The sequence below is a fragment of the Ischnura elegans genome, chromosome X (assembly GCF_921293095.1).
Source record: "Ischnura elegans chromosome X, ioIscEleg1.1, whole genome shotgun sequence".
Taxonomy (NCBI): domain Eukaryota; kingdom Metazoa; phylum Arthropoda; class Insecta; order Odonata; family Coenagrionidae; genus Ischnura; species Ischnura elegans.
In genome coordinates, this window is record NC_060259.1 from 85,296,366 (window position 1) to 85,317,717 (window position 21,352).

Genomic DNA, 21,352 nt, shown 5'->3' on the forward strand with positions numbered 1-21,352 from the left:
CAAGTCGGAAGCCGCCTGTGCCTGCGCAGTGTCCTCGGCATACCACGGCATCAAGCAGACGAGACTCAGCCCGTTGTGTAGCATATACAAAGCGGAGCTTATCGCCATTAAGATGGCGTTGGGGATGGTCGCCGACGATTGCAACCCTTCCACCATAGTATGCACCGACTCAAAGAGCTCGCTGCAATCTATCGCCGCTATTTTCCCGACGCACCCTATTGTGCAAGATATCCAAATCGCTCTATATTATATCTGTAAACGTGGACGCCAAGTGTCGTTCCTATGGGTTCCCGGGCACATGGGAATAACAGGAAACGAAAAAGCAGATGCAGCTGCAAAGGCGGCGCTCACGCTGCCGGCACAGGCTTCGACTTCTGTAACCTATCAAGACCTGCAGATGGCCATGCGCGGAATAGTTCTACGGCAGTGGAGTGAGGTATGGACGAACGTAACGAATAACAAACTGAGAATTATCAAACCGGTTACGTCAATGTGGCCCTCTTCTGTTGGGAGGAATCGTAGGGAGGAGGTCATTATTACTAGACTGAGAATCGGTCATTGCGCCCTTACACATTCCTATCTCTTCACCCAAGACAAGATCCCACCTCGATGTGGCTATTGTGACTGTCCCCTGACTGTGAGACACCTCTTGACGGAGTGTGATGAGCATCATATTACGCGAAGCCGGACAGGCGTCAGGGGCAACCTAGAATTTATTCTGGGCGATGACCCTGGCCGCCTATGCCGCGTCATAGAATTCGTTAAGAAAACTGGTCTTGTGAATTCGATTTGATAGGCTCGAAGTTTACATCAATATTGTCAACAGTGCCGCACCAAACTGAAATTATAGTATATGCTTATGTCGCAATTTGATTGCGCGTGGTGCTAATGACCTTAGCAGTCGACGCACCCTTAACCCCAAACCTACTACTACGAGATCCACAATGCCTTCCTCCGAAATCTATCGGAATCGGCGTTGCTGGAAATCCTTGAAACTTTTAATCAGCTCTGGGCCAATGGGGATTTTCCTCCGTCCTGGCGGGAGTCCGTCATTGTTCCCATCCCAAAACATGGAAAAGACCGAGCTTATCCGAATTCTTACCGGCCGATTTCTCTCACCAGCTGCCTGTGCAAGTTAATGGAGCGAATGGTAAATCGACGTCTCATTTGGTGGCTGGAGCGTCGAAAACTCCTCTCTAGGATACAATGCGGATTCAGACGGAACCGTTCCACAATGGACCACTTGGTTAGAATTGAAAATTTCATCCAAGAAGCCTTCCTTCTCCGCCAACACGTAGTCGGTGTATTTTTCGACTTAGAGAAGGCTTACGACCGGGTCTGGCGACGTAAGATTCTACGCGTATTACGCGATTGGGGTTTTAGAGGCTGTTTGCCCATTTTTATACAAAATTTTTTAACCAACCGTGTTTTTAAAGTAAGGACGGGACAGTTGTTGTCAAATTTTTACCCTCTTGACAACGGAGTTCCCCAAGACTCCGTTCTGAGCGTGACGTTGTTCGCTATTGCGATCAACGACATAGCTCACTGCATCAAGGAGCCAGTGTTAAGGTCACTGTTTGTGGATGATCTCGCGATTTTCTGCAGATCAGCTAGGGTCGTGAATGCATCGCGTATGGCGCAACTCACCATCAATAAACTTACAAATGGACCCAAAATAACGGCTTCCTTTTCTCTTTGGAGAAAACAAAGTGCGTTCACTTTTCTCGCACTCGGGGCGTCCATGTAAATCCCACGTTACACCTAGGTGGTAGAAACCTCCCATTTGTGGAATCAGTCCGTTTTCTGGGGATGACCCTCGACCACAAACTCAACTGGAAGGAGCACATTAATTCTGTCAAGGTAAACTGTTTGAAGTCTTTGAACATTTTAAAGTTTTTAAGCCACGCATCTTGGGGAGCAGACCGCACCACCTTAATTTTACTTTACCGCACACTGGTGCGGTCGAAATTAGACTACGGCTCATCCGTGTATGCGTCCGCTCGCGAGACGTATTTGAAAGCACTTAATTCAGTGCACAACGCAGGTCTGCGACTATGCACTGGGGCGTTTAGGACCAGCCCGATTCCCAGCATATATACCGACGCAGGCGAGCCTCCTCTATGCTACCGAAGGACCTGGCTTCTTTGTAGCTACGTTTCCAAAATTTTAGCAATGACGAGTCACCCATGTTATAGTTTACTTTTTAAACCCCGTTTTATTAATGTTTTTAACCGAAGGACTAAAGCAACCAGACCAGTAAGCGTTCGTTTTAACGATTTTATTCGCGGATGCGAATTCACGCTACCTGAAGTGTATCCTGTTTCATTCTCGGAGCACCCCCCTTGGATCACTCCCACTCCGGTGGTGAATATTCTTTCACGATCTCGACCGAAGTCTTCCACAACTCCCTCGGAGTACCAGCGTTTGTTTGCCATGTTCCGATGGAATCACCCCAACCTTACCCCCGTTTACACTGACGGTTCGAAAGATAACTCTGCTTGTGCATGTGCAGTGTTCTCCCCTATCCACGGGAACATCAGAGCAAAGCTTCACCCGATGTGCAGTGTGTACACGGCGGAGCTTTATGCCATAAGGACAGCTCTAGAAGCCGTAGATGACCACGGCGGCTCCTTTGTGATATGTACTGACTCCAGGAGCTCGCTACAAGCCATCTCTGGCTTCTCACCCGTGCACCCGATCGTGCAAGAAATAAACTCTCTCCTGCTGACCCTTTCGAGAAAGGGTTTGAATATCCATTTTCTGTGTGTACCGGGACATGAGGGGATAGCCGGGAATGAGATAGCAGACGCTATGGCCAAGGAAGCTCTGAATAACGAAGTTCTTGTCTCAACGCTGGTTCCCCACGAGGACTTACGAGCATCTCTAAGAAACGTGGTATTTGGAAAATGGAGGGAGTCATGGAGGATTCTAAATAATAACAAGCTCCGTGGCATCAAGGACATGGTAGCAGCGTGGCCCTCCTCAGCTCGTAGTAATCGGAGAGAGGAAGTAGTACTTACACGATTGAGGATAGGGCACAGCCCCCTGACCCATGCGTATCTCTTTACTGAAGAGAAGGAACCTCCCCAATGTGGGGATTGTAAATGTCCATTAAGTATTAGACACATCATGCTAGATTGTGTTAAGTACCGCGAAGCGCGAAGACGAAATAATCTAGGGGGAGACCTAAAAACCCTTTTAGGAGACCACCCTACCAACTTAATCTGTACATTTCGGTTTCTCAGAGAAATAAATATTTTTAATAAAGTCTAATTATGCACACTTTCAACGAAGACATCAGATGCAGTAGATTACTTTATACATAACTTTTGTAATTAAATCGCACAGTAGTGGTGCAAAATGACCTTGCCGTCGACGCACCCTAAATCCAAATACTACTACTAGAAATGCTGGAACTTTGTTATTTTAATCAAATAAATAGCTGCATCATTAATCTCCTTTAACGTAAGCAATCCCCTTTAACGTAAGCAATCCCCCTTGGCGTCGAATAGATGGTAGTTTCGCATTCTTTGCAAATCTGAGGCAATAAGCAGTAACCCTTTTCAATTAAGAAAAAGAAGAAAACCTCTCCAATAGGTCGAAGTCTCCATCAACAGCTACATGGTTCGCAATGGAATCCAATCTTCTCTCTGATTCCACTGCTGAATTTCCATCTTCATCCTCTAGAAGTGGAGGGACTTCGGTGGTGTTCAGCAACCAATCAGGCCCGCTCCACCAAGATTTTGAGTGTAGAAGCTGCAAAGGCAAGGCACCACGAGATAAGACGTCGGCAGGATTTTCTGATGAGGAAACATGACCCCACACCATGTTATTCGTAAGCTCCTGAATTTCCGCAACCCTATTGGCAACAAAGGTTTTCCAATTATTAGGTGGAGAAGATATCCAAGCCAGCACGATTTTCGAATCGGTCCAAAAAAAAGTACGATGACATTTGAGGTGACTGATGATCTTAGTGGCTAGTTGCGCAAGCATTGATGCGGCACACAGTTCTAAATGAGGGATGGTAATTTTCTTTAAAGGAGCTATACGGTATTTTGCGCACAGCAATTCAACCTTTATCTTTCCCTTGTCATTCATTGAACGAACGTAAACACAGGCACCGTATGCAACCTCAGAAGCGTCGCAAAATCTGTGCATCTGCAACTCAGTTGACTCTTCCCCTGGGGTTACGACTCTAGGTATTTGGATTTTCTTGATGTCTGGAAGCTGTCCATGAAATTCACGCCACTGTGTGTGAATTTCAGCTGGAATGGATTCATCCCAGTCGACATTTAGTTGCCAAAATGTTTGCATGATTATCTTGGCTTTCACGATCACAGGTCCTACGAGACCTAAAGGATCGAATAAACTAGAAGTTACGGACAAAAAGAACGTTTAGTTACATGAAAATCATCCGTGGGAGAAAATATAAACTGGAAATAATCCATTTCTGGTTGCACAACATCGGAAATATGTCAATACAGGCGTATCCATAATCAACTACTCGGCTACACGGGCTTAAAACACAACTAAACACACTAAATTATCATATTAACTTACCGTAGGTAAATCAGATCGGCATTATAGCTGCCAGATCCAAAACAAACGTAATAAAAATCGTTAAGAAAACTGTATTAAATTTGAAAAATTCACAGAGACTAAACGGCGGCCACTACGCAAACGAAAACAAGCTCGATCTGCTGGTAATGGCGGCCACTTCAACTAGCATATAATGTTGCTACTTGAAAGCAACGACTACCGGGTGATTTTAAAGGGGTCGGTTTGACCCGCCAAGTCGCTTTTGCCCCACTCTACCCTATATATTCAATGCATTCGTCTTTGGTACGCTGGAACTGCAGATGAAAATGTTAAGTTCATATGCTTCTTCAGTTCAGCTCGTCGGCTTCTTCACATAATTATCTATGATGCGCCCTTTGTGCCACTTTTTCCCCACCATCGACGAGGATGCAAAAGGGGCAGGCAGAAGTTGAGGCTCTTGAACCCGAACCCGCGACGCGAAGAGCGTTCCTCTATTGCGACTTCTGTGACGCGGAAAGAGGCAGTAAGCAAAAAAGTGCAAAAGTTGCAGCGAACAACATGTTAGCAGATAACTTAGCCTAGTCAAATGGTAAATTTGTGGCCACTTAAAAGTAATTGCAAACTTGACTAGGCTTACAGCTTGGTTATTCGAAATTTTGTTGCTTCATTTGCGAGTGGGGTATAAAAGACAGATAAAATTATTACTTGAAAGAAAAATTGTCTGGAACATAAAGAACTCGTTCCTGGATCCAAAAATGTCCTTTGTCAGCCTTTGGTCGATCCAAAAATATTCTTTTTCCACCTCTGCATATTAAATAAGGACTTTTTTCAATTTTGTGAAAGCCATGGACCAAAACGGTGCTGATTTTACTTATTTGAAACAAAAAGTCCTTCAATTAAGTGAGGCAAAGATCAAAGAAGGAATTTGTATTGGGCCACAGATTAGGGAAGCGCTGAAGGATTCGAATTTCAACAGCAATTGAGGTCAACGGAAAAAAGCGCGTGGAACGCATTGAGAAATGTATCTGAACATTCTTTACGAAATATCATGGCTAAAAATTATCATGATCTGCACCTCGATTATGTAAATGTGAGAAGGGTGATGTCGACGTCGTTGCTAGGGGCAAAGCGATACTGACGACGGAGGGTCATCACAGCGATTATGTATCCGTGAAAGCACTTTATATCACCCTGTCGCCGTCTTCGCCGTATCGCGTCCAAAACTGGTGGTGATACGCGTTAATCACGGCGGTCGTGGCATCGTATATGTCAATTTTGATCGACAAAATATTTAAATACCTAAGTCCACGCCCTTTTTTTTATCTATAAAGACTTTTTAAAACAGTTGGAGAGTATTTCACTCAAAAGCATATGCGTCAATTTCGTTGAAATATTTGAAAAAAAACTTTTTAACTTTTTTCTACTCGTCATCTAGGTATATTTTATGCAAAAATGATCATTCCAGTCAATATTTTGCGGAGATTATACATAAAGCAATACCACGAACTAATCATAATTTATATTCCTGTAAATACCTCAGTGAGGTAACTACCGGCGCGCGCGTACTTTCGTTCTTCATATGTTTCGTTCGTCATAGCGCCAACAGCGTGAAGATTCGGCGGTTTGTTTGAATAGGAATTAATCTTATGCGTCCGCAATTTGGCAAGCTCGCAAGATATAGAAGGTAGGCTGGACTTATGCTATGCTGGACTTATGCTGGACTATAATACAAACGGGACATACCATATTCATAGCTATTATTAGTAAGTTATAAATTATTGCCATTTTTAGGACGAATGGAGGCATTTTATTTTTTGCCATTGCTCCTCCATGAGCATGAGCAACGAAGGGCAAGGCAACGTTTCCGGTTGATACGGAGGCAACTCCGGGATGAACGCAATCCATTTGAAATGCGTGAACAAGATTTCAAATCCTGGTTCCGCATTTAACGGAGAATGGCGAGAGACCTTGTGGATGAATTGGGCCACTTACTAGAGAGAAGACGCTCGACAGGTCTGCCTGCACATATTCAGGAGATGAGAATGGGAACAAAAGTAGTGCCATACTTCCAATTTTCCTTAGAATTCATTGCCAATTCCATTTATTGAATAATTACAGATTCTCACAGCCATCCGATTCATGGCCACTGGCTCCTGTCAACGATCTGTTGGGCAGGACATGTACCTTTCAGTGGGGCAATCCACTGTCAGCAATTGCATTCGTAAAGTTTGCAGTGCTACTGTGGAAGTCCTCGATGAAAGGTACATTAAATTCCCAGATACATTTGAAGATCGGCAAATAATAAAAATAGGTAAATGAAACGTTCAAATTCATGGATTAGAATTAAGAATCATTCCGTCACGATATGCTCTCATGGCCATGAACTAATCTCATGCATGTAAATTGTAATAGGTTTATGGAGGCAAGAGGTTTCCCTGGGGTGGTTGGGTGCATTGACTGCACCCACATTAACATAGTGAAGCCAGTTGTGAGAGAAGAGGCGTACTATAACGACCGATACCGAGGCCACTCCCTTAATGTGCAGGCAGTAAGTGCCCATTTATTTGAGTTTGATGCATTTAAATTCATATTTATGAGGATATGGTGGCAGTGAGGGAGCTGAATGTAAATATTTTATATTGTAATGCCAACTTTCAAGGTGTGTGACCATGACCTAAAAATACTTTCCCTGACGGCTCGTTTCCGTGGGTCAGTCCACGACCATTTCATTTGGAATGCAAGTACGGTAAAGCAGCAGATGGAAGCTTGGCATAATGAAGGAATATGGAACACGTGGCTGTTAGGTAAAATCTGTTTCTCCTCACTCAATTAAAAGTAAACTAATGACTGAACAAACAATAATAATTCAGGGATGCATTTCAGGTGATTCTGGATATGCATTACAGCCATATTTATTAACACCAGTGAGGCAAGCTGCACCAAACTCGCCAGGAGAACGCTATACAAATTTTCACTGCAGGACCAGAAACTGTGTAGAGCGCCTGTTTGGTGTTATGAAAAATGTGTGGCGTTGTTTATCTGTATATAGTTTTACATTATTCTCCTGAAAGTGCCTAAAAAATAATACTATCCTGTGGGATCCTCCATAATTTAATGCTTCAAAATAGACTTGAAATGCCAGACATAAATATTCCTCCATTGGAGTATGTGGAACAGGCTGCAGAACCTGAAGTAATAATGAATGGGTGGGGAGGACACTAGACGAATGTTGATTCATCAATTTTTTACTTAATTATTACTTGAAAATAAAATTTAAAATGGAACCCATTTAATAAATTAACCCATCTATAATTTTAATTAATTTTTAATCATGCGAATAAAATAAAAATAATTGGTGTAAGGCATATATTAAATAAAATTACATTACAATAACTTCAAATATAAAATTAAAATCATCATGAAATGCCCTTAAAAACACAAAGCAAAATTTCCACATGCACTAGGCCTTCTTTTCTTTTGCTGCAGCCATACGCTCAGCTGCCGCAGCTTTTCTCTCAGCAGCTACAGCCTGCCTTTCAGCAGCTACAGCCTGCCTTTCAGCAGCTACAGCCTGCCTTTCAGCAGCTACAGCCTGCCTTTCAGCAACTGCAGCCTGACGCTCTTGGGAGTCTGCTACCCTTTCTAGGGCAATGATCTTTCTTATTTCTAAATCTTCTCTCATTTTCTGTAATAGAATATTGTTTTGTGCAGCCATGAATATAGTGTTTATATTTGATTGTAAAGACTGATTAATTTCATTAGTGAGTGTACAATTACCTCGGAGGATTTAATTGCCTCCAATATGGTGGCCGTCGTTCTTTGTAGGTCACCTTCATGTTTTTTTGAGGAGGTAAATGTATTATTAATTATCTTCGCGTTCCAATTTGTTATACTTGATGATCACAGAGCTGTGATGTATTGATTGATTTATGAATGATAGAATCTATGTCATTTCAATGCATGTACTTGAAAATTTGTTATTGCTTCAGCTTGTCAACTTCTAAACTTAGCTAAGTTAACTTAAGTTGACTAGCTGTAGCTCATAAACTAACTTTTTAAATGTCAGGTGGCAATGTGAGACAAAAAAAAACTTACGCCAGCCTGCAGCCCCCGGATCCTCTTTATGAAATAAGTCCTCTACGATTATTTCCATCTGTGTGAATGATTGAAATGAATAATAAAAAATAAAATGAAGTATTTGAGTACAACTTATATAAAGCATTAAAACATAGCAAGGTTGAAAGAGAAAAATAAAATAACATGGTCCACTGCTGCTGGTAAATGTTCCTCAGTGAGGCTAGTCCCCTCACCCGGAGCCTGAAAAGGAATGATAAATAAATATCTCAAATAATAGGATTTGAATTAAGTAATAAATTTTACTTCAAAATTATACAATCATTTGAAATTATTTCATACTCACCCTGGATGCTTCAGATTGCTATGACGTGTCGTCAGTTGTAATGGAAATCTGTGAAGGACCCTAAAATATGGATTAAAATATTTGTCATATTGAGATGATTTTTGCAATTACTGAGACTTATTTCCATTGCAATCTTGCATTTATATAAAATCCTTAAATACAGAAATGCAAATGCGGAAATTCAACAACAACGAGGAGCAAATGTAAATTCAAACATGAATAAATAAGTTTATTTGTATCTGGGTTTGGACGATTTGCAAAATGGTCAACAGATAACACATACTCACTTGCCTGCATACTTTTATGAGGATGAAAGGGTAATGAATGTGATGATGATAATAGGAGAGGGATGGGGATGAAAGTGAGCATTGGTGGATTAATGGCAAATACTTAGTATGGAGGGGAATTTCTGTGGACGAACAGTGAATGACTCATGGCACATGAAGGAGTAAATCATGTACTGCACACCAGCACCCTTTAACTTCCCATTTTCTAATTATCTTCCACCATTGAATAACAAAGTAAAAATTAAGAGAGAAAATTAGAATTAATTGTTAAGCTATTGATGAATTGTGCAACACTCAAACCCAAGTAGTTATAAAATTAATTAAAAGTAGTAGGAAATTGCCTTTGCTGTCCAACCTCATTCCATGTGTTTACATATAATTTCCAGTACCAGTTACCTCAGTAAACAAATGTGTGAATTCTGTACTCACCGGAATGCCATCACAGCAGTCAAGACCGGGGAGCCCTACTGCCACTTCACTTCCAAAGATGGAAAGGCATTTCTCCTCCATCTCTGACAGGGTCTCCCTCACAGTCCTATTGCCAGTTTCCCTACAGGCAGCATTTATACGAGCAGCCTTTGCTCTTATGTTTCTCTTAAGGTCCCTCCAGGTCTAATTATGACATTAGCTGATTAGTACATATAACATTGACAGCCTTAAAATGTAATCTTTTGTCTTTGAATTACCAACCTTCTTCCACTGCTGGGCCTCCTTACATCCCCCCTGTTCATTTAAAATTGCGGTAAGAGTTTGCCACTGGCCCTGGCTTTTCTCAAAACCGAGTGGGCTAGTGAACTTCCCGGCAGCAAAGCTGCTGTGAGTGGACATGTACCGACCAGCAACTTCAACTGCCGGTCCGTTGCACGGCCAACTCGACTTTTTTTCATGAAAATATAACATCCTAATTCAAACAATAATCTCATAGCAAACAGATGTATGAAACGAGAAATGAATCTGTTTTTAAATAAAAAAAATACAAATGAAGCAAATTTAAACAAATCAACGTACCAAATATTGCAAATGGAAGCCACAACATCTGCAGCACCCCAGCTTTATTTTAATTATTTACCTTACCAATTAAACTAATTAAAAAGCAAATCCATATGAAAGTTTAAATGTGGCGTGATAATTTTAAGTTATGTAAATTCAAGACAATGTGTTATTACTGCTATAATCCAAATGTGAAAACTTTATCTATATAGTACTTTTTAATACGCGAACAATGTCACAAAGAGGTTTAATTCAAACCGAATCTCGATCCATAATCCAATCTAAATCAGAGATTTCAGTTAATAATAGAAGTATATCTATGATTTAATCGTCGATTAGTTTATATCACAGTTTTATGATTTACGTCTGCCTAGAACAACCTCTCACCAACGTTATCTTCCTTTTTGATTTTTTAAATCGTTATAAATGAACAATTAATTACATGCATTCACATCGCTAGGGCCTCATAACCAAATTTTTCACTTCCCATTCACGTTTCAACAGATGTTTCCACCCAACGTTACAGCTTCTCATTATTTTCGACCATTTTCTACAATATAGCGATATAATGACTGCATGAATACTTAACTTATTGCTATAATTTATATTACAATGTTAAGTACTTACACTTGAAGCGCTTCCATGTATGTTATTTGAAAAACGCCGCTGATGACGGACCTTCGGGCAGAGATGTGTCGAAGGTTTCCATTGGCTCTTCAAATTTCCCAATGCTACCAACATCCAAATACGTTGCCATGAAAGGCGATTCGCATCATGGCGTGTGACGTCACACTGTGAACGTGATATACGCGAAGACGGTGGCTTACATGATCGCTCGGTGCGGAAGAACGTGATAGGAGAACGTGATATTCACTTATCGCCGTCGTCGCTGTCACATTTACATAATCGAGGTGCTGGTGGATAATCTAATTAAATCGTACCAAAAAATGGGGTGTAATATGAATTTACAAATTTATTTTCTCGACTCACGCCTTGCCTTTTTCCACCAAAACTCGGCGCTGTTAGGGATTAACACAGTGAGCGTTTCAAACAAGATATTTTACAATTGGAAAAAATAGTACCAAGGAAATTTCAGCACATGTAAGCAGATTACTGATGGACACTGAATAGGGACTAACCAGATGCTAAATACACGAAAAAATCCTATGAAAGGACGATTTTTTCACATTTTTAAAAGTCACGGTGTATTTGCTTAAATATCCTTGAACCTTTATTTAATTCGGTTGTCCTAAAAGAAATAGACGTGTTAGAAAATATCTGAGCCCAGATTTGGAATTAGAACGAAAAACACCTGTAGGATCACCCAACAACCTCTCTAGCACAGAAAAATGTTTTTTTGGTGACCAATGTATTTAGAGTAATTCCTGATGCTCAAAATCGCTCCTCGCAATTGCTGCCTTGCTGATTACGTCTAGCAAATATTTATCTCGAAAAATTTTCAGAGACAAGAAAATGAGGAAGTGGAGATGATGGCCTTTCAGTGAATTTTATTACAAGTGCAAGAGTAGGTGCAAAGAAGGAATGGAAAGGAGGGTTAAAGGAAGATAGCGGGTAAAAGGAAGGCTCAATTCCTAAGGATATCGAATGCGCCAACATTCTAGAGAGGAGTAGGAAATACGTTCGAGCCTCGGTCCGAGGCAGACAAATTCACCGCCACAACCTTGGTGGCTGAAAAAGACCGTATTTGAAGATCCCTCGTCTCATTCCAACGATTATATACCGTTACAAAGGGAATATATTCTCCTGCGAAGCTATGATGGCGGCGCAAACTCTGTTGGGATGCTTTTCTCCCCCATAGCACATTGAGTTCATGGGTACTTTAATTTCTTTTGGGGTCTCCGGGCTAGTTATTTTGCCAGAGAGATTAGCCCGCGTCATAAATGTTTTGATGATGATATGGCTAACATGATCACTCATGTTAAGTATCTCGTCGATCTTTACTCCGAGATCCTTTGCGCAGCTTTGACATTTAATGTGCTGTTGACCGATTCTTAAGCCTCTGCCTGTGTCGATATTGGTCGCAGGTCTGTGAAAGGCAACTACCTGCGTCTTTGATTGATAAAGCTCACGCATGCAATTTTCCGTACCACTTAGTGGCTTCATCGAGTGAATCTTGAGCGTATACTTTTGCCAGCATCCAATTTTTACTTCTGGCCAAGAGACAAACGTCGTCGGCATATAAAACACGGTTAGTCATCCAATTCTCATCTACTGGAAAATCTGCTATGTACAGGTTGGATGAAGTTGGGCCCAAAACAGATCCTTGTGGGACGCATGCGGCTATGTCTTTTTATTCACTTAGATTTCCGTTCCAGTTGACTAAAAACGTTCTATTCTTAAGGTACGAGTCTTTGAAAAGTAGTGCCCATTTAGGAAAACTCGTCAGTTCAGATTTATGCAGTATCCCATCGTGTCATACTTTGCAGAATACTTTGCTAACATTCCTGGAAGATTCCTATGGTCACCATTTTTCTTTTAAAGGATTCAGCAATATATTTAAGGACCCTCTGAACTAGATGGGTTGTGGATCTTCCCCTTATGAATCCAAACTGATCTTTTGGAAGAAGGTTCATGTCGTCAATTGCCGGGGTTATGTGTACACATCTTTCGAATAATTTTCCCAGATTCAAGATTAAGGAGATAGGACGAAGGTCGCTAGCTTTTATTTTTTCCTCCTTTCTTTGGAATGCACTTTATTATTGATTTTTTCCAGGTTTTCGGAAAGTAACCAATTTTTGATGAATGATTAACTATTTCTATGAATAGTTGTTTGGCTTTCACTGGCATTCGTTTTATGACCTCGTTAGAGAGGCCATCTTCTCCCGTTGCCTTCCTAGTTGTACGGTTTTTCAGGATCTCAGAGTATCCATCATAACGACCGGTATTTTTTCTTTGGCCAATTGTTGCCGCCATGTGTCTTTGTCAAGAATAAAATTGGAGTTTTTAAACCGATCCTCCCAGGCGTGAAAGTTTTAGCTAGGACTTCACTCATATGTTAAGCTTTTTCAGCTGGTGTCACTATCTCTTCGTCTCTATTTTCGATAATTGGATCCTCTTTTGGCCCTTTTCGTAGTCTGTTGACAAGCTTAATTATCGATCCGTCTTTCGTGTTAAGGTTTTCGAGTTGCGTTTTCCATTTTTCAACTCGTAATTCCTTAATTTATCTTTTAACGTCTTTAATTAGGCGATTGAGCTTTAATTTTAGGCTCCTCGTACCTATGTCGTTATATTTCTTCGTAATGTGGTTTCGTCTTTTAATCAGTTCCTTGACTTCGTCCGTAAGCCGCAGGTATTCCACCGGTCGTTTCTTTTTCTTTGGGATCGCCTTATCAATTCCGACTTTAAATGCCCTCTCAAGAACATCTGCGACTTTGTCAATGCTTTTGGTAGTGACGTCACATACAGCATCATTGGATTTGATAAAATCTGTTATAGCTTCTTCAAATAGTTGCCAGTTTGCTAGGCCATAACAGTGTCTAGGCCTATTTTCAAGCTGTAAAACTGGCATAGTGCCAATAATTGTCACTACCGGGAAGTGGTCGCTCGTCAATTGACAACGGTAGCCTTTTGTTCTTGGTCGAGAAGCAGGAAAAACCCCTCTTTGCCTAGGATAACGGCTCAAAACCAACTGCTTGCCTGGATATAGAATCAGAAATGTTTCCGCTCTTTGTATGGACTGCGGGATAGATTTGGTAGGGCTCGAGAACCCGATATTTACCCCTCTCTCTGTGCAAGAGCCAAAGTCCAGATGCCTTGCAAATACCATAAGTATTTTTGGGATTCCTGAATTTACCATTTTATCAACCCACCGTTATATCAACCCACCTTTATATCCACATTTTCCCTACTCTTTTCTCTAAAAAAGACCTACAGGGCTCAAATATGCTACACGGCGAGAAATACGTCTTAAGATCACTCAACAACGTCTCTACAAGTATATATATGTTGACCAGTGATACCTAAACAATTTTCACCTAAAAAGGTTTTAGTGCGTCAATTGCGACTGAAATTTTTCTCAATGATATGCAATTGATTGCTACAAATTTAATTGACGACACAATTTTTTAGGTAAATTCAATAAATCGTATAACAAAATTATCATATTATTTTTCCCTAGCCAGTGGGAAAAACATTTATTTTCTGCAGTTTCATACCTCACATTCTTTCCAATTTATTTTTAAACCAATTCTGTAAAATCAAAAGAAGGCATGACACTTTGCTGTCAAAGTACTTGTGACAATATTTAAGGGTCAAATAAATATCTTAATTAATGTGGACAATAATAATGGAGGAAAAAAGGACGAAAAATATACTGCAATGAATTCACACTTCACTTGGGACAATATCTCTCCTTTTATGAAATTCGAAATCTCCGCAGCACTTCGATGTATTACATATCAGCATCAACATCTCTGGTTGTACACCTCGGTCCTAATCGGTCACTTCTCAGATGGAGATCAGGTTGAGGTCTTCTCCGATTTTTCCATGCGTCATTACCCTCCCTGTTGCGTTTCTCCGAGTAGTACATGGTACTTCAGTTTTTATTCATCCTTCGCTATGTTTCCGCTACTGTTAAGCCTGCCTCCAACAAGTTGACTACTTTTCCCCCTTTCGCCTATAAAAAAAGGTATCTTAAATCAAGATAGGAACATGCTTTTCGATCGAAAGAAGCGTTCTGGCAATGTGCTCGTCGGTCCTTCCGGAAAAAACTTCCTCAAAATCAGCTGCGTTCAAATACTTGGCCCATCGAATTTTCTCGTTGACTGTCTTTTTTACGCTAAGGGAAAGCTTGCTATGGCCCTGGTGATTTTTGCCGTTTCGTTGAGATAGGCGAAGGAAAATTCAGAGGAGCGTTCACGATGAGCGCACTTGATGCCATCGAATGCGCCTCAATTCTGCGGAGTTCATCGCGAGTCATGCTCTGGGTTGTGGGAGACTCAGTAGTCGGTCGCGTACTTGGATGGCGAAGATGGGAAATGGTTTGCCTTGTTTGAATTTCCCTCCCTGACCAAAGGATAACAACCCACAGGAAAGGAAACCCACTATCCCGCGGAGCGATAGTGGCGGCGATACCAACGAGCGAGCCAGGACAGTGCTGATGTCATGCGGCGGACTACGAACTAAAACTTACGAAAACGTTAACTCGATTACTTATACAAGGACACTTCCGACGTCTCTCAGTAGCCAGAAAAGCGGAACTTGTAAAAACAGCAATGAGCACCTAGCAGGAAGCTAGCGATAAGACATGGGGGACAAGTGTGGAGAGTGCACACCAACCCCGAAAACTCTGCGCTACCGCAGAAAGGGACACGGCAATGATTGCCTATCCATTTTCCGGAATTGGTAGTCCGACACTTAGAAGTTCATGTGACCTTTAATGTTAATGATTATACAGACTCAATTGATCCTACGTCCTTATTGCCGTTTTGCATAAAAGTCGGCATATTCATTTGGCTAAAAGTGAATAAAAAAGTACGACTGGCCGTTTTCATTAAGTGTTGCAGTATCTGATTCGGGCTGTTCCATTCCAGACCCAGAATGCGACATCTTAGATCTCATTCCTCCATCCAAAATGGCGCCATCTCTTTTGGTATTCTAATTCATCGAAGCAATTTGCATAGCATCCACGGGGATAAGGAATTTCATAAACTACTCAACAGAACAATATACAGCTGTCCCTCGATAATCCGGCAGTTAAGGGACCGAGAGAGTGTCGGATTACCGAAAATGTCGGATTACCGAAAATGTCGGATTACCGAAAATGTCGGATTACCGAAAATGTCGGATTAACAAAAATGTCATATTATCAAAGATGTTTTATTCTTAATGTGTTTGGACACAATGAAGTTAAAAAAAGGAAGAAACAGTAAAGGTACATGTAATTTATTAATACTAGGATACTAAATGACAGTACACGTAAGCTTTTAAAAGAAATACGGAAAGAAATTTAAGTAAAATATACAATATGTACATACATATTTACACATTAAACAAGTCTGTGATTTTCTTTTGTTTCTTCGTACGCAGGCAGTCCGTCATTGCTTGTTCTTGAATCCCTTTTAACATCAAAATATTTGAAAATTCTAATTCTCTCTCCTCATACCAACGAAGCAAAGTTTTCGTTGCCGATAACGCTTCATCGCAGCTGACGGTGAAGTTTTTCTCTGGCACTGCCTCCTCGTTCACTTCGTCATCTACTGTCATGACTTCCTGGATTATTTCTGCTACATCTGTCTGATACATCAGTAGCAAGGTTGTCCTCAATAATCCATGTTCTGAATTCCTCACTTGATGCTGGCGGAAGTTCCACTTCGTTACAAATTACAAGTGCAGCCTCCAAAATAGATTCAAAATCGTTGGAAGAAGAGTTGTATGTTGTAGGATGTGGGTTGTTAGACCAAATATTCTTCCAAGATTTTATCAAGGTTGTGCTTTTTAGTTGCTGCCAAGCAAATGCTGCATTCAAAATCGCATCCTTAATGTTAAAGGATTTCAAAATGGCTGCAATGTCATCATTAGGTCGACTGACAACATCCATTAAAAGGCGCTTTTTGTAATGTGCCTTGAGAGTCTTTATGACGTTTTGGTCCTTTGGCTGGATCAAAGCGGTCGTGTTTTTGGGCAAGTACATTACCTCAATGTAACCATCGGCAGTTTTAACTTTTAATTCATCCTTGTCAGGGTGTCCGGGTGCGTTGTCAAGCAATAGAAGGGCTTTCACTGGTAACTTCTCCTTTTTTAGTTCTTGCTTAACTTGAGGGACAAGGCTTTTAAAGTACCAATCATGAAAAACCTCTTTTGTGACCCATGCACGGCTTTGACATATGTAGGTTACTGGTAAAGATTCGACCTTTACATTTTTTAACGCACGTGGGTTTTTTGATTTACCAACAACTAACAGTTTTAACTTGTGAGTTCTTGACGCATTCGCACATACCATCAGAGTGATGCTTTCTTTTTGTAATTTTCTTCCAGAAACTTTCTTTTCATCTCCAGTTACAAATGACTTTGTTGGTAGCTGACGCCAATTCAAGCCGGTTTCATCGGCGTTATAAATTTGTTCAGGAACTAGGCCAAGTTCATTGATTTTTGCGTCCAATTTTCCAATGAATTCCTGGATTTCAGACTCGTTAGCAGACACTTTTTCGCCACTCATCTGCATAAATCGTATACCATGGCGTTTTTTTGAAGTTTTCAAACCACCCGTGACTAGCGCGGAAGTCAGTTTCCTTTGTTAATTCTTGGTAAAAAAAACTGGGCTTTTTGTTTCAAAATGTCTCCTGAAATAGGTGCATTCCGGTTTCGCTGCTGTTTGAACCAAATGAAAAGGAAGTCTTCGACCTCGGGCAACTCGCTAGTCTTAAGAGTATTTCTGTTCCTGGGCTCATCATCAACAGGCTTTATGAATTTTTCAGTTTTTCCCTATTTTTCACAATATCGTAGACAGTAGGTCGTCCAATGTCATACTCTTTAGATATTTAACTCGGAGTATCACCACGGTCTATTCGTTTAATAATTTCCCATTTTTCAGATAAACTTAATGTTTTATGTTTACGTTTCACACTTGTGCTTGCCATTTTTACACTATCACTACACGCAATCACACTGTCAAAACATAACACAAAGCAATAGTAAATACTGTACGTCCGAAACTATAGAACACAACTGCTGAACTAACTACACTGGACCGATCTGTCCCCACAGAGCGGAGGGAGGAGGATTCACGTCACTGTAGGTTTGTTTTGCTTCCTGCCGGAGCGGAGGGAGGGAGATGCATGTTGCTGCCGGCAGCGCGTCGGACTGCCGAGTACGTCGGATTAAAAAGTGTCGGATTATCGAGGGACAGCTGTAGTTGTTAGAAATTCTGCTTGAATATCGAATATTCACTTTTAGATACAAAAAATTAGGAATGCCATATATATTCACAATCATGGCTATAGTCTGGCTCTACTTCATTAACCGGGGAAAGGGCGCGCGGTGTGTTAATGACACCCATAGTTCTTTGACCCATTGTGCGTACATCGTCGTATCTACAGTGTTGTTAGTTCTTATACCTTCAATTCTCATACATTTTGTCAAAATACTGCCCGTATCGCATAAATTTTTCATTCCGCTTCGGGATCGGAACGATTAAAAGTATCCTGGGGTGTCACCTACACCCCACGCACCCTTCCACGTTCCTCTTCCGAACCATAGGATATAAGATTCCTTCACCTTCAAGATAAGACACCTTCTATAAGAGCTAATTATTTTTTCTCTTTTAGCATGTAGAGCATTAAATTCAGCGTGTTTAATAAGATATTTCACGCCTTGTAACCCAAAGTTGTAAAGTTAACATCAAATGAGGTACCGAATGTCAAATAACGTTCGTAGAAAATTTAAGCTGAATGCATTCCTCTCATATCAATTTTATGGTAATAATGTAAAAGGTAAAATGTATGATACGGTGTTTAAAGCACTTTCCGTTTTCCATTAGGACCAATAAGGAACGGAAAGTTCCTCAGCACAGTAGCTACCCCGAGAAGGACTATGGAGCCTTTTGAAGATGCAGAAATTCATGCGGAAAACGAAGCAAATGAAAACCGAAGCGGTACACGTGATAGGTCGATGAAATATGTATTTCCTGTTGGAAAAATCTTTTCTTTTCTCAACCGCACAACCCAGACGACAGTATGACCTAGGTGTCGTCAAAATGATTCCGTAGCGGAACTTATTCAAAAAAGAATCGACGCAGTGGGAATCGGATTAAATGCCAATGAACGAGGTCTCAGCTTGGAACTTCAAAACTACAATAGAAATATTAGCTGTTCCCTTGATGAGGTAGTTTTTGCCATAATTAACGTGGCAAATGCAAGTGGGGAGAAAATGAAAAAACGAGGCATCTTCAAGGTCACTTCCGCGTAGCAACTGCGAGGAGAGGCGTCTCGCTGCACAAGCCCCTCCTCTCCCCGCCTCCAACATTCGAGCGACATTACGTCATTCAAAAACGTGATTTGCAATAACCAGTCGGCATTGCATCACCCTGCTGGTATCCCGCACACGTGTCTCCCGCACACGTGTCTCCCCCACCCTTCGCTAGGTATTTCCTGGAGACGCGATATCCCCCCGACATTGCATCACCCAACACGTGCGGTTGCAACGTGACTCCTCCCACTCCCGCGTATAAATGACTTCCGAATGATTATCAGCTCATTCAACGTTACCATGGCCTCCAGAACTGTCGCTGAGCTGCAAAGAGGTCCGAAGCCTCCCTGGAGCACACCAATCTCCGGGTGGAGAAGCAGCCAGGTCCGGATACTTACATCGTAAACATCCCTCATCGAGGCAAAGATTTTGTGCTCTCGGTACCTTTTAAGGCAGTTTACTACTGTGTATTCCGGCACCAGAGAAAAACATTTGAAGTGGTAGGACAGAAGGTGACTTTCTCCGGCTTCTCGAATGAGAATGGGGTGGTGGAGAAATTTAATATAACTACTCAGGATGACATCACCGATCCGGAAAAGCGACGCCTCGCGGAAAAGCAGCACCCAATCATCTGGTGTGATGCGTACGAATGCATCCGGCCTCGAGTCTACGCAAAAGGAGGAGGAGGAATTAAAAGTGATTGTATTGATGGTCCAAAACCTGTCCATAACCTGACCATAGACGATGGTCCAAAACCTGACCATAGACGATGTGGATTATGGTATCACAGATGCTACTAAAGGTATCCGTCTGAGAGTGATAAAGTTTATACTCAAAATTGAAGATGTGTACATCTATTAACAATAAAAAATGTCTTGAAAGATTTAATGTTCTTTTAGCAAATAATAACATAGGGTAAAGGTTTACATTTTTTTATTCCAACAAATTTTATTTCGTATACACCAATCAGACAGCTTAAAGCAATTTTTCTGGCACACTATAGATTACCATCCATATGAATTTCAATTAAACATCCCAGCATTAAAAAGTATGTTCTCCAAATCATGATAATCTACGTGTCTAGAATATTCTGTCAAGCCGTGATAGTTATTTCTCAGCCAGAATGACTTTTGTAGAAAGCAGTCTGTGGCAATTTAAATAGCCACGTATTACAGCATTTGTTCTGTATAGCGATGATTGCCAACTCTTTGACAGGATCTAATGAGAGCTCAAGGGGAGCTCTTCTAGGATACAACCACCGGGGCCCGGAACCAAGCCCGAGGCTTATACGCCAGGACACCCAGGGAGGGGCTGGAGAGGAAGGAAAAAGGAGGGAGACGCCGTCGCGATCGGAGCCCGCCGACGCCTCTAGGGAAAGGAAAAGGGTTGGAAGGGAGTGGAATAGGGTTAAAACACTCCAATGCTATAGAAGCAGAGGAGGCCCTACCTAGCGAAACCATGCGTACGCAATTTTTCTACCACCATACCGGGGAGATTTTTCTATGAGGAAGAAAAATCCCAGATAGGGACAGTGGGAGCCAACTCTTTGACAAAGGCTTAGAGGGTTCTGGGCGAACCCTCTCTTGGGATACAACACACCGGGGCCCGGAACCAAGCCCGAGGCTTATACGCCAGGACACCCGGGGAGGGGGCGGAGAGGAAGGAAAAAGGATAGAGACGCCGTCGCGATCGGAGCCCGCCGGCGCCTCCAGGGAAGGGAAAGAGCTGGAAGGAAATGGGAGTAGGGATAAAGCACCCCAGTGCTATGTAAGCAAAAGGGGCCCTACCTAGCGAAACCATGCCTACGCAATTTCTCTTCCACCATCCCTGGGAGATTTTTCTACGAGGAAGAAAAATCCCAATGAGAGGGACAGTGGGAGCCAACTCTTTGACAATGAAATTCCCATCGCTGTCTGTAAATCCTTGAAATTCGATAATGGCACTCATCGCGATGTATGTCCAACTTACAAGATTTTTACGCCAATGCCAGGGGTTGAACTTACATCAAGACCTTTTAACGTACAGAACTCTCCATCGTGCCAGAGGTTAAAAAGCCTTTCATTCACACACAGGCTATTCATCAGCCGAACCATACGTTATGAGTGCCATCTCTAATTCAAGACGTTCAAAATCACAATCCGCGATAATCTTTGCTATTTTGATGGCGAGAAAATGTCTCACTTTGTCTCTG